The 14,052-nt window shown below is 39.0% G+C and overlaps 1 protein-coding gene across 1 annotated transcript in view; it reads left to right on the forward strand.

The window, feature by feature from the left end:
- The window catches only part of tmem132e (transmembrane protein 132E), a 381,952-nt gene that overhangs the window by 184,541 nt on the left and 183,359 nt on the right, over positions 1-14,052 (forward strand). The gene's annotated exons all lie outside the window — the stretch shown is intronic.

Below are 14,052 nucleotides of genomic sequence, written 5' to 3' on the forward strand. Positions count from 1 at the left end.
TTATAGTCTGAGCTGTCAAGTCTATTAAGGAATACATTCCAATCTAGGAGTATATTTGAAAAATATAGCCTACGCATCTTTAGACTCAATTTGGCCATATTCATTCAAACAGCCTTTCTAACAAAAGGGATGTCAGATCTCTCATAATGCATGATAATAAGACATTAAGTGTAAGAAGAAACATTCAAGCACAGAATAGAATACACAGACTGCATAAAGAATGAACAGCCTGTTTTTGCACTTATTCTTTGGAGAGAAAATTATTTTTATCTTTTCAAGCCTCAAAAACTTTATTCAGATATGGGACCTGTAATCATTGATACATTTGTAACTAGCTATGTATATAGTGTTTTTTCCCTCAACCTTTTTTCCCGCGGTCTTTTAGTTTTATTCACAGTTTAATATCCAATGCTGTCCAAACTGCTCCAAATTCCAAACCCCAAGTTCATTGGGTACCCAGGAAACCAAGCGTGAAGGAGATTGGATGAATGGTTTATGAGATATTTCAAAGACAGACCACACACACATACAGAGGCTTCCCAATTAATTTGATAGATGTCTTAATATCATGCAATATGAGAGATCCGACATCTCTTTTGTTAGAATGGCAGAGTTTGAATGAATATTGTCAAATTGAGGCATAAAAATGCATGGGCTATTTTTTTCAAGTATAATATATTATTTAAGGAATAATGCAAGTTCCCACAACATGGAAAAATAGAAACATGCCCCCTTTATGATGAGTAGCAGGGAATTGCAGTATGGAAACGCCAAACTAGGTTTGAAGTAATTTAGAAACATTGTCACAGTGACATAGTTTGCCCACCAGGGAGCTCTGACAAGTTAACAAGAGGTACTTACTTTCTGTATTGGGTGGCACTTTTCATTTTTCTAATTTTATATCTTCTTTTAGTTAGAAAAAGATGCATTTAAATGTTCACTCTGCTGAAATGTGGCATCTGGCTGCTTGCCCTGGCTTTAATATGTGGCCTTCTTTGCACCTCATTGGAGAGGAGAGCTGCAGCACATACTTTCATCACACAGGGATAATGGCTCTCCTGGTCTGTCACTGTGCACTGAGCATCCAGAGAGTCTTCCTCCTTCAAACCAGCAGATTATATCCAGAGTCAATATCCAGTGTTTCTGGTACATGCACCAAGCACAGACCTGGTATATACAAAAATATAACCTACCCTGTAAACCAGACTATGCAAAATTATAGAGGCAATGTAATCGCAATATGAGCACTGAAACCATATACTGTATTTAAGTGGTCAGTTCACTTACATTACAAAATAAGTTATTTTTGTCTATCCTTATCCATAAAATGGATAATCTGCTTGGCTAAAAAAGTCTGTTTTCTTTATGTGAACCAACCCTTTAAGAATACAACATTAATCCTTTTTTTTTTCCTCAGAAAGGAAGTGTATTGTCTGTGCCTCCTCAAACTCAGTTCATCATGGTCCTTCCCCGACACTCATCCTGATTAGCTGTCTACCTTGAAACTGCACGTAGCCGGAAGCTGAGCTGTGCAGAATCCATAAAGCTATCGCAGTAGCTGAAGGAGACTAAAAACGCAGCCAGTCTGCTATTAAAAAAATAAACTAAAAGATAAACATCAATGCTTCCCACATTAAAGACACAATCTTGATTGCTGAATGTGGGGCTGTGTTTTCTTTTTATTGCTTTCATTCGTCTTTGTTGCAGAGACCTAACTGCTCTATGGCCAGGAACATCACTATTTCACTTCTGGCCTCACACACAGCCAATGTTTTACACAGCCTAAAATGTCCCCATAGCTATTGAAAAGACAATTTTTATGCTAACAGGAGGACACACTAACCGACAGGGAGTGATGATTTAGAATATGTTGTTTTTATTATGTGAGTGTAATATTGCAGCTATAACAATAAGATGCATTTATTCCCATTAACATAGTCTGCCCGCGGTACTGCCTGACTGTACTGTCAACAGTACAATAAATGGTCATTACAAAAAGTGTCTATGGTGAGAATGCTAATGCTCTCTCTGCAAATGAATGATAATTTGTAGATTGTCGTATTTGCAGTATTCTCACACAAAAAAGAGCTTTTTCTTTTTTGGAGACATTCTATAAAGCCCTGACATTCTGTCTAACAGGAGTGTTGAACATACGTTCTGATTTGGAGATTTTGAAACACCTTCAACTGCAAATGGTCCAGCGGGTTCCCCAGTGATAATGATTTCTGTTCATACATTGTGTTTAATTTTCTTTTAGATACGAGAAAGTTAGCTAAAATTGAACCTACTGATGAAATAACATGGAAAACTGGGAAAACCCATGCCAGCCCTAAATGTGTCCTACTTCAGAGAGACATAGAGAGGCTTTTTATTGAACACAATGGAAAAGCAAGGTTTGCATTCTATGGCAAAATGTTTGTTATTATTATTTTGTTGAGTCTGAAAGATGTTACCAACTTTAAGAAGGTTCGGTAGGCATTCATAGTAATAGGCATAATGTCTAAATTCCAGAATCACCCACTTTTACAGCTTGTGTTGGGTTGCGTAGGTGTCAGAGCCCATTTCATCAGGCTGAATCCACTATTAGGTCAAATTGGCAATTTTTACAAAACCTCAGTACCTCCAGTACCAGTTAAGCTGCAGTTGCGGGACTTTCCCTAAAATGTTGTATAGCTTTGAGATGTAGAACTTTCTCAAACTGCTGAATGTAGCACATTGTCTCACCGTCAAATCATTTGCCCTGTGGGCTTAGACACAGCTAAAGGCTGCTTACAGCTATATTTAATGTTTTATTTGTTCAATTTTCTGTTAGAGAGGAAACCATAATAGGATGCCTGTCATTCCGAGGCTGGGAAACTAAAGTCATTTTAGAGATAGCTGTGGTGGCCTATGAAGACTCATGTTCTTAATATGGGAGAGGTTATCTTGTTAGGAAACATTTCACAGTCATATCTTGGTCATAACTGACTGAATGACTGAATTCATATTTGGTATTCCAGCACCGAATTGGCAGTTAAGACATCTGAATTCTAGTTTTGCTCTGAAGCTTTGAACCTCACATCTTTAGAAGAGGAGCCTGAAGTCCATAATGGAATCTGAACCATATATCCATACCGAGAGTAAGGGTCCTTGTTTTTTTATGCACAAAGAACAGTAGTGTGACCAACATGGGGTCAAGGCTTTTAAAATGTCACTGGTTCTTTGGAAAGTCAGCAAAGTCTTGTCATGCGAAATAAGAGCTGAGGCGAAGAAGAGATTGCATGTAAGTCACTTCTTCAAAATAACATTTGTTCTGTTGACTTATTTATTTCCATTTTCTAGAAGAAGCGTATAACTTATCGGACCCTCCATACCATGGCTGCGATTCCCGAGCACAGTGCATCTCCACAGGGCAGACATTGAAAGTTATTCATACCCAAAAAAAAAGAGAAAATAAAAAACACCTAAGGAGTATTCAGAGAATGAGAATTTAATTTGGATGGCGTGTTGCTGATTCTTTTCCTCCACGAGCATCAAGCTCATAATTAACATGACAGCTTTGCAGCATCTGTCACTGCCATTATCCTGTATACAGAGAGCAACGAGGATATTGAAGCCATTCAGTTGTTGCAGTGCCATTACCTGCAGAGTGTTTACCCTGTAGCCCGGGCCATGGGGTATTCGGGCTCCTTCTCTCCCCTCTTTAGAATACTACATTAGGGACTGATGCTTGCACTGTGTCATTCACCTTTAGTGGCACTTTTCAATCTTTTTCACTCCATTTAAGGCACCTAAAAATAAAACTCACTGATGGACTGTGTGGGACACAACATGTCGTATTGTCTCAAGGTTATATTTCATATTTCATAAAGGAGATTTTCTTTGCTACTGCCTGCCAGTAGAGGGATAGAAAACAAGAGAATATCAATATCTCTATATCTCTATCTTAATATATTTATTCTATATTTGTGTTGTTTTTTTAATTATTGCTTTTGATACTTTATTGAATTTCAAGTGACGTTTAAGTGTTTAAAATGCATTCTTATTTTTGATTTTAGTATTATGCTGCTAAATTTATTTTTCAAGCGTAAAATGTCTATCTCAGTATATATCTTGGTCCAAAAAATAATTTAAGAGATTTTTAACAAAAAATTTTCTTTATCTTGTGTGTTTTTACGTTGTAACAAAACACCAGAGAAGGTCTAAAAATGATTGGCCTAAAACTCCAGTATCAGGGGTTGCCCCACTAGTAGCTAGCTACAGTAGATAAATGCAACCAGTCATAAACTGCAGCTTGATGCAGAGATTTTTGTGAAATGTAGCAAAATAACATCACTTTTTTACACAGGTAATGCGTCAGCTTAAACAGATTGCTGATTGATCTAAACATATAAGTGACTCTAACCCTGGTTTGTATGTGTTGTATGCATAGATGTACAAATGAAAGGTGTATGTGAAGAAGAACATTAAATGGAAGCCAAGCCAGATTAACTTGCTTGCTAAGAATCTGCAGCGACTTTGTCTTTGCGTTAGTTTCCCACAAGCTGGAGAACATGCTTCCTCAGCTGTAAATATGTAAATAAAGGCACCAGCTGCACAAAGACACAAACACTCTTTACTTAGCTTCTTGGTCTCATCTTTTTAAATTCTGTTCATTTAGAGTTTCTTCATTTCAGCCATCTTTTAAATCATCCAGTAAGACACATACATGGGCAAAGTTACTTGTTTGTTGTTGGCGTGTGCTACCTGTACTTTGGTCAGGATATTTCATTCACAATGTATATTGCATTACATTACATATATGCATCTCTTTTAAATACACAGATATCATGGGAGAAATGTTTTGCCATTTCACTTTAAGAAATCTGACTACTTGAGGTCAATTCCCCCTGCTCTAATAAGACAACCTTTTCATTAATCAGAGTATTTGCCCAGTAAGATCTGACCTTTTTATGAATGCCTTTCAAAAGGTCAAGATATTAGATCTAAATCATTTTATGGTAGTCACCTCAAGACTTGAGGCTGTACAGATAAAAATGAAATTACTTAATTGGCTTGCGTTCAGCAAAAACTGGGTTAGAAATATTTCTATCTGATCCAAGAAAATGAAACAATTATTCCTACCTATTAAAGCCAAGGTCATTTTACTTTGAAAATGTGTTGCCTTGATTGTGATAAAAGCCTCTAAGGCCTTGGTTAGTAAAACGATTACACGTTACTTTCCTTTTAATTCCTGTATTGAGGCCCTTGAACCATGTATTTAACCTGTGAGTATGGCAAGGTAGTTGCTCAGGTTCAGGGTCTGAAATTAGCACCCACCCAATGCGGGTAAATTGTTGGCAGTGGCGAGTAAAATCGTTAGGCCATCAACCACTTTAGCTGACGGAGGAAAACGCACAGAAAGATACGTTTAGTAATGTTTGCGTATGACTGGACAGAACTACACATTTGAAAGTCGCTTGCAACTGCTATATATAAGAGCATCACTATTGGCTGTAAAACCTAATTAGTTTAGATTAAGACTACACAGAATTCAAACCAATAACCATTAATGAAAAGATTCACACGTACATGGCCGCTTGTATGTCAACTTCACTAGCTCATGAATTTTACATTTACGTTACATGTCATTTAGCTGACGCTTTTATCCAAAGCGACTTACAGTTGCTATATATGTCAGAGGTCGTACGCCTCTGGAGCAACTAGGGGTTAAACATCTTGCTCAGGGACACATTTGTTGATGTATCGCAGTGTGAATCAAACCCGGGTCTCCCACACCAAAGGTATGTGTCATATCCACTGCGCCATCACCACCATGAATCAATGTCGTCTAAAGGAATAGCTTAGTGTGTGTTGAGTGTGTGGCCGAGTGAGAGTGACGCCGGCTGCGCTCAGAGCAGACAGCTGTTGGCGGTCGTGACAGTAAAGTCATCTAGTAGTTACTGTAAATGTTGTTGTCCCATGCTAAATATTTTCTGTATGGATTGAAATGTATTGACAGTATATTTTTGCACGTAGAGGGCACATTCATGTAAGCGCGTGCATGTGTCTTCATGGCACAATGGTTTTTGATGCAATTTTGTGTCTCTCTCCGACATTATCCAGCAGCGGAAAACCCACTCTCATGCCAGAGCAGTAACATGGAGGTCATATTTAGTATTGATTATCTAGGCCATCATTGATAGCTGGTGCCCCTATCTTCTGAAATTCAATCCACTGGCTCCAGCCATTAACTAAGGCTCCTCTATCCCCTAGTTTGCATCTCTCTGGTCTGAACAGGAGCTTGCCTCCACAGCAGAGCCTGGACCATCCTGTTGATGGATAGCTTCTGTAAGAAACCGTTCATATCTGCTTGTAACAGAAGTCCTAGTAATGGTATAGATCAGGGGTGTCAAACATACGGCCCGTGGGCCAGAACCGGCCCGCCAAAGGGTCCAATCAGGCCCAGTGGATGACTTTGCAAAGTGTGAAAATTGCAAAGTAATTCATTCCAATTCCAAATGTACCACTTTAATCTCAGAGAATATCAAAGTTCTTTTTCCATAAATTTACGACTTTAATCTTAGAAATTCAGAGTTTTTTCTCTTAGTATTACCCCTCTCTTCCGGGTCCGTAACATTATTATTTTTCCTATGGCCTTAGAACGCTGTCATAGCAAAAGCAAACTGCGTTTGCCAATATCAAGCTGACAAGAAACTCTGTGGTAGATGGTTTACTGGTCTGGCCCACTTGAGATTAAATTAGGGGTATGTGGCCCATGAACTAAAATGAGTTTGACTAGATAGTTGCAGTGGCACCATGCAACCGGTAACGTTGAATAGCAGCTTGTATTGCCATTTCCATTTCTGGTGTTTTCACTCAAGGTTTTTTTGACGTGCATAAACACAGTTGGGTGGAAATGTAGCAATACTTACAGTACCTTAGCTGTGTTCCTGTTGCTTGCCATTTACTCGTACTATGATTTGAGTATGTTGCACACTCACACTGTAAAAAAACTAACAAAGGCCATATTAGGGCTGGACAACATGATGATAAAAACAATATGAAATTGTCTATTGTATATATTTTTCTATATTGTTTCTATGCTGATATAAAAAAAAAAACTAGCTGCCAAACTGCGTTACGAAAAGAGCAGCAAGTTGATTAATCGATAAGAAGGTTGACAAAAAAAAAAATCTGCAAAAAATGCTGTTTTAAGTTCTCAAATATGGAGATTTTCTGTGTTCTCTGTTTTATATCACCAGTACAGTGCCCGTTCAAAATGTGCCTGTTTGGAATGGGCTGATTGCTTGGCCTGCGGTGTTGCTGCTTGAAACTTTCTCCAGAACCATTGTACCCCAAAATGAGAGAGAGAGAGAGAGAGAGAGAGAGAGAGAGAGAGAGAGAGAGAGAGAGAGACTTTTTCATCAACAATACATGTTGATGTCACTAAGTCAGCGTTTAATGCTGTCTCGTCTTATCATTAACAAATTTAACACTTTAGCAGAGGTGTTAATTTCCAAAAAGGCTTAGGGGCTTGACAGTTAACGTTTAAGTATGGATTTGAGTTGGGTATTTTGCCCACGGTAATGTTATTAGTGTTATTATAAGTTAGCAGCACACTTAAACAACCTGACCCAGGGTGAGCATAGAGGGTGAGTCGGAGTGAGAAGGAAGTAGTGGTGAAGAATTTAAGATGGGCTTTTATTGTGAAGGGTAGAAATGCCTTTTTATTAAATTTCCTTTCAGAAAAATGCTGAGTGAATTTAAGCTGGACCTTTATTGGGAAGGGTAGACCCAGAAGAGCCAGGTTATGGCAGCGCTTTTTTCCCTCAACATTTTTTCCTCAACCTTTATTGTTCTGTCGTTTATTTTAATTCACAGTTTATAAATATATAATATCCAATGCTGTCCAAACTGCTCCAAATTTATTGGGTACCCAGGAAACCCAATGTGAAGTAGATCGCATGAACAGTTCATGAGATATTTTAATGACACACACACACACACACACACACACACACACACACACACACGTATATATACAGAGGTTTCCTGATTTATTAGGTAGATATTCAACTGAATTTGGACAAAACCAGAGATTTAAAACATCACCTTGGATTTTGAGAAACTGGGATGGACATTTTTTTCTGTTTTCTGACACTTTATAGACAAAACGAGAAAATAATTGACAGATTAATCGATAATGAAGATAATCGTTAGTTACAGCCCTAAGGCAATATTTATGTCATTTGGATGAAGCTTTATGTTCTGATCCTTGCTCATGCACTAACCGTAGAGTTTTATTGAATTACCAGAAAAGATGCTATATCTTGATATATATTGTTATTGAGCTAAAAAAAAAAAAAAGTACCTACTGTATATTTGATAGAAGTGGTCACCCTGCGCATAAGTTTCAAAATAATAATAAAAAAATACGTATGGTTTCTCAAATGCTCTTTATGCTCATTATGCTTCTGTTTAGTTCCACTTGTATGTTACTGGCAAGTGGAAATTGCACTACCAGTATTGCAGAAATGTAGCTTTTTTTTCTGACATTTCTCTTTACTAACTAGCTAGCTAAAACAGTGCACTGCCAATACTAGTGCATGGTGAAATTTATTATTCGTAACTGAGATAAATTACCCTGAGTCCTGTTTGCTCACACATCTAAATTACTATCATGCATGAGCACTTTGTGTTTGCTGGCCACTGTCAGTATTAATCAATGACATCCTGGACGTGTATCAGGTGCTTGACACAAACAAATCCCTCAGAGGGAGCAGTCGCTTTATGACTCTCACCAAAGTGCGTGCCATCTGTGAGTTAAGGCTCCCATTTACCACTTCATACGCAAGAAATATTGCTGTGAAATGCAGAGAGCGCTGCCAAATGACCTTTTTTTCCATTCCAGTTTATAGGAGGAAGTGAGGTGCATCTGACATCTGCTTGAAACTGAAGCTCAACAAGCCTCTTTTTTTTTTTTTTTTTTTTTTTTTTTTTCTTTGTGGGAGATGTAAGACCTTGCAGACATGAGCGAGGCAAAGCTGAGACAAGATTTGAACTCCCAAGTCAAATTACAAAAGGCAGATGACATTAATATCACACAAGGTTTGGCAGCTCCTAAGTACATGCAGGGAGACAGTGGGGGGGCACATAACCCATCAGTCAGCCTTACCCTCTCTCCCCCGTCCCTCTCTTTCTCTCTGTCAGCCACGTCAATTTTTCAGACAATTGCTTTGGGGACCTTGATAGGTTGCCTCCTTTACATGGAAAGTGGGTGATCAGCAGTGTAGTTTTCATCTTAGAATGAGAGAGTGATGTTCTTATTTTGCAGTTTGTTTTGTTTTGTTGACTTTGTTACTTTGTTAAAACAAACTCCCATGATCTTTTGCTCCATCTGTTTTGTGTTATTTTTCATGTGTAGACACATCTTGCTCTCTTTGTTATGGGAATATTTAAATTGCGAGTCTTCTGAGGTGTTTCTTTTTTCCTCAGCTCTCGGAGGTTACTAACTTTACTTTTTAACCCTATATCTGATGCAAAATAAAGAGAATTGCTCCCCATTAACACTAATATGAAAGTCATTAATAAATGTTACTGTCACTATTTGCACTTAAGCATTAGTCTAGTTTTTCTTCTTTCAAACAATCCCAGTAGGATAATTGGATGCACATCAGATTGATTGATAGACAGGTAACTGTTTAGACAGCTAATCATATTATCCAGACACATTACCACTGTGTCAAATGAGCTCCCAGGACACATGGGCTTATTATAAAGGTGTCAACTTCACTTAAGTTCAGCAGGTAATTAAAAAGTGATGAGTGTCAATTACACCGACACTACTCTGAAATATGACGAAGAAGCTCATTTTAAATCTAACTCCCGTGGTGGTTCTTTCGTGCCAAAAATAGTCAACTATGGATATTCACAAGCTCTGCTACAGGAGCTGAAATGGGTCAGATCCTGCCTGACCTCCTCTAGGTCTCTAGGTAGGCTTAATGCTACTGTATAAGACATTTTTCCTGCACATGTACAATGGGTTTTACTAGCCGAAGGCTGCTATGTTTGTGGTGGTCTGACATTTAATTTATTTTTGTGCATTACTGTGCTGAACATTGCTTTTGAGAAAAAATGTGCTTGGAGTTGGAGAAAATAAAACAAGGAGCACTGACTTTTGGACTGCAAGGTCTTCAAAAAAGAAACTTATATTAATGTGACAAGAAGATTAATGGTTGGTTTGTCTGCATGTGTTACGCGTCACATGTGCTATTCCCAATTGATCATCACAGTGATATAGAATAAAATAATTCAAGTTGTCCTGGGGTCATCAGTGGTGGGCATCCTAATATGCTCTCTTCTTCACTTAATAATGAATTCATTTATATGAATAAATGAATTTGCTGAATCCATTCTCTCTGACTGCACCCACCTCCTGCACCCAGAGTTTCAGACCCTGCCTTCTGGTTCACGCTTCAAATACCCGCTAGTCAAAACCAACAGATATAAACACTCATTCATACCCTCAGCCATCTCACTGCTAAACTTAAATAGGATAAGGTAAAATCAGCTTGACCACAACCATGCTTGATAAACCATGGCTTTTTAATTTGAATTTTATTCATTTATTATTTTAGTTTTTTGTTTTTACATCTTTACATTTTTGCTATTTATTGTTGTATTTGTATTTATCTTGTGTATTTGTCACTGCTGCGAAACCAATTGCCCCTTTGGGGACAAACAAAGTTCGACTTGACTTGACTATCTGAAAAGTGTCCTAAGATAACTTCTGTTGTGATTTGACACTATAAATAACACTGAATTGAAATTAAATTGAATATGATTGGTTCACAGAAGGCAAATAGTAATAAATTGAAAACGAGCTGTGTTCAGCTTGGTCTGTCGGAAGTGACATCCTGTGGTGTCATAGTCCCACTTGTCAGGAATGTTGAAGAAATTCTACTTCTCAACCCCTCTTTGTATCCCTTTCTCTTGATAACAGACGTTGGTGGATTTTTGTATTTTTCCCATGAAGTGATCTCCATTGATCATAAGGTGAGAGCAGGCATTAAGGTTTTCTGGCTGGCTTAGAGCGGTATGCATGGATAAGATTAAGACTAGAATTTCTAAGCCGGAAGAGGCACATGCACCATAAACAAAGCTGAAGCTGGAGTGCCTTGGATGGGACTAGTGAGAAAATTACCATCATGTGCCAAGGCCAATTTTGGTCAGCTTTCAAAAATGTATGCAGGAAAATGAGGAGAGAGAAACAGAAGTGTGGCATCTTTGAAAGTGAAGTCCTCATTCTTTGCTGCAGGTTTGTAAAGCATAAAAAACAAACAAATTAAATACTTCTCTAAACAGTTGGAAATGAATGGAGCAACAGCAACTAAAGAAAAAAAAAGTAAGAGCATGAGAAGCAAAAACACCTAAACATGTAGCTAGGGCTGGGTATTGTTTAGGATTGGGCAACGAGAACTGGTTCTGACTTGGAATAGTTTCAAAAATTAGTATTTGATTGAAATTTGTTATTTTATTGGAATTGTTTTGAATCCGATCAGCGGTTCCAAATGTAATACACGCAAGTTTTAGTCCAGGCGCTTGTTGTGTTGCAGCCACGGAGCACAGTAAGCGGCGATCTAAAGTGTGGCTTTATTTTATGTTGAAAAAGCCCGGTAAAACTGTAAATCACCATTGAATGAAAACGAAAAAAAAGTTCCTCTTATCTTTGAAATAAGCATGTGACCCATTTCAACTCCACCCCTCAAAGAATCTGTGTCGAGAATCGATAAGAACCGGAATCGAAAGGAAGAATCGGAATTGAAATCAGAATTGTTAAAGGTGTGATAGAATGCAAAACCGATTTTTCCTTGTCATAGTTGAATGATGACAGTTTGGAGGGTTACTAGAACATACATAGAACCTCAAAATCCCACTGACACCTCTTTCCTCTGCAAATCTCATAATTTGAAACTGCCTCTGAAAATGGGGCAAATCTCAATGAGCCACCGAGTTGATGTCCTCCTTATTTGGCTCTAGTCTCTATCTTTGTTACGCCCCAACATTTACACCACTGATCTGAGATCAGGTAGTCTTCTGAATAGGTCGCGCAGATCTCAGAAATTGTATACATTGTTCATCTGCTATTTTACCACTAAATTCACTTCTGAGACTTTTTTAATGCGAGAAATCAACAATGTAGAGGTCAAATATGGGCCGTTTTACGAAAATGGATGGCTAATTGCAAATTTTGTCGAATTGTGTGTCGGAGTTCAGCGGCCGGTGCTGCCTGGGTTGCTGCCTCGCCACCCGGCCTGTCCTCCTTCACAGACCTCGGCCTGCTGTGAGCTAGATGGAGCTCCGTCACGGCCGGCAGCCCACGGTGCTCCATACCCGCGCAAAGTCACCATTTCTGGGTTACTTGACTACCAAACACGGTGCCCTGACAGAGCCCCAGGGCCTGCAGCTCGCTGTTCTCCCTCCCCTCTTCTTGCTAAATGGCCGGTGTGTGTGAGTGAGATCGCGGTCAGCGAGCTTGTTACGCTCGCAATCTCTTACTGCAGGTTCCAGTTAATCTTATAATGGATATGTGTGTTGAGTTATTTAAACAAACGATCGGGGAAATAAATGCCTCTCGACCGAGTATCGTTCAAAAACCTTCGATAATGGTTCCTAAACGATACTTTTTTTGATACCAATTAAAAAAAAAAAGAAAAAAAAGACAACATTACACATTACGACACCAATCATCGACATGAATCTTATGTATTTTTCAGCTCCTTCGACGTGAGCACGTCTCTGTGTAACATAAGAGTTTTTCCTGCGTGGCTCTACGAAGTGTAACGTTAGACAGCCTGTCACCAGCAATATTAGGTCTTGGTAGAAACATGCTGCATGCTTATTGGCTCCCTGACGCTGATGATATTTACTCCTTTAGGTATTGAATGACAAGGTATGTTTCGATACTTGATACTTTAGAGGCAATTCGGTAGGTGCCTAAAAAGTATTGAATTCGGTACCCAGCCCTACATGTAGCCTTAGTGCAGCCATTATGATACATGTTTTATTGTTATCCCCAATGCAAGTCTGCATGGGTCCACTGGGTTCCTTTATCCTATTATCTGAGGTCTGGAATCTGAGTTGTGGCCGGGCCCAAATTATATTCACTCTAATCTGGTTGGGTATGGCCGTGTTGTCTTGTCTGGGGTCTGTGTGTCAATATGTCTCATACTCAAGTGGATCCGAGCTGACTCCCTATCAGTTTTGATTATGGGGAGTCATCTAATCATCACAGCAGAAAAATTTGTTGAGGTGAAACAAGAAGTGTGAACTGTGAAGTGCAGGAAAAATGCCTTGTCTGCTGGTTAATTGATGGAGGATCGTGCTGCTGTTGGTGTTGGATGCTTCTCTTTATTTGGGTCTGTTCTGTTTAACTACATTTTGGATCAGGTTTAATTATTGTAAGGTCTCTTTGTATTACGTCTGACTGCTGGGTCCATTTTGGATTAAGTCCCTTTAAAAAAGAAGAAGTAATAATTTATACACAACCTTTACAAACCAAGACAAAACAAAGTCGCAATGAAAAAAATGAAAAACTAGGTTTCATTGCTGTGAAAGATAAGCTTCAGTTCCATGTCCTAATTAAAAAGTAGACTGTGCGTGGATGGACTTAATGGTTTGATTGTGTATGTATGTATTAGTACTCTCTGGAGGCCTTCCAGCTCCACCCCCTCCATGCAATTATCAACAAGCCACATTTTTCAGTTTGCCAACCGCCTGCTGCCCATTGACTGTTGTCCAACAGAGGGGGCTTTAGGCAGGTGTTGGGCTCTGACATTTAGACCCCCATTGTCCTCGCTTGCTAATCCCTCTATTGTGAGCGATTAGCAATATCCTGGTCACTCAGCTCTGGAAAGGGTGAAGAGGCCGTGTGGGGTGGGAATTGTGCCGCAAATGAACAAGGACAATAGAGCGTCACAAACTACGCTGTCTAATTTCATTATCCTGACATGTTAGTGCTTCATTCGCTGTTTGTGTGTCCCCTGATACGGGGTGGAAGGATCGCGGCTGACAGACAGCAGTGGTCAATTG

This window comes from Perca flavescens, chromosome 13 (assembly GCF_004354835.1).
Source record: "Perca flavescens isolate YP-PL-M2 chromosome 13, PFLA_1.0, whole genome shotgun sequence".
NCBI lineage: Eukaryota > Metazoa > Chordata > Actinopteri > Perciformes > Percidae > Perca > Perca flavescens.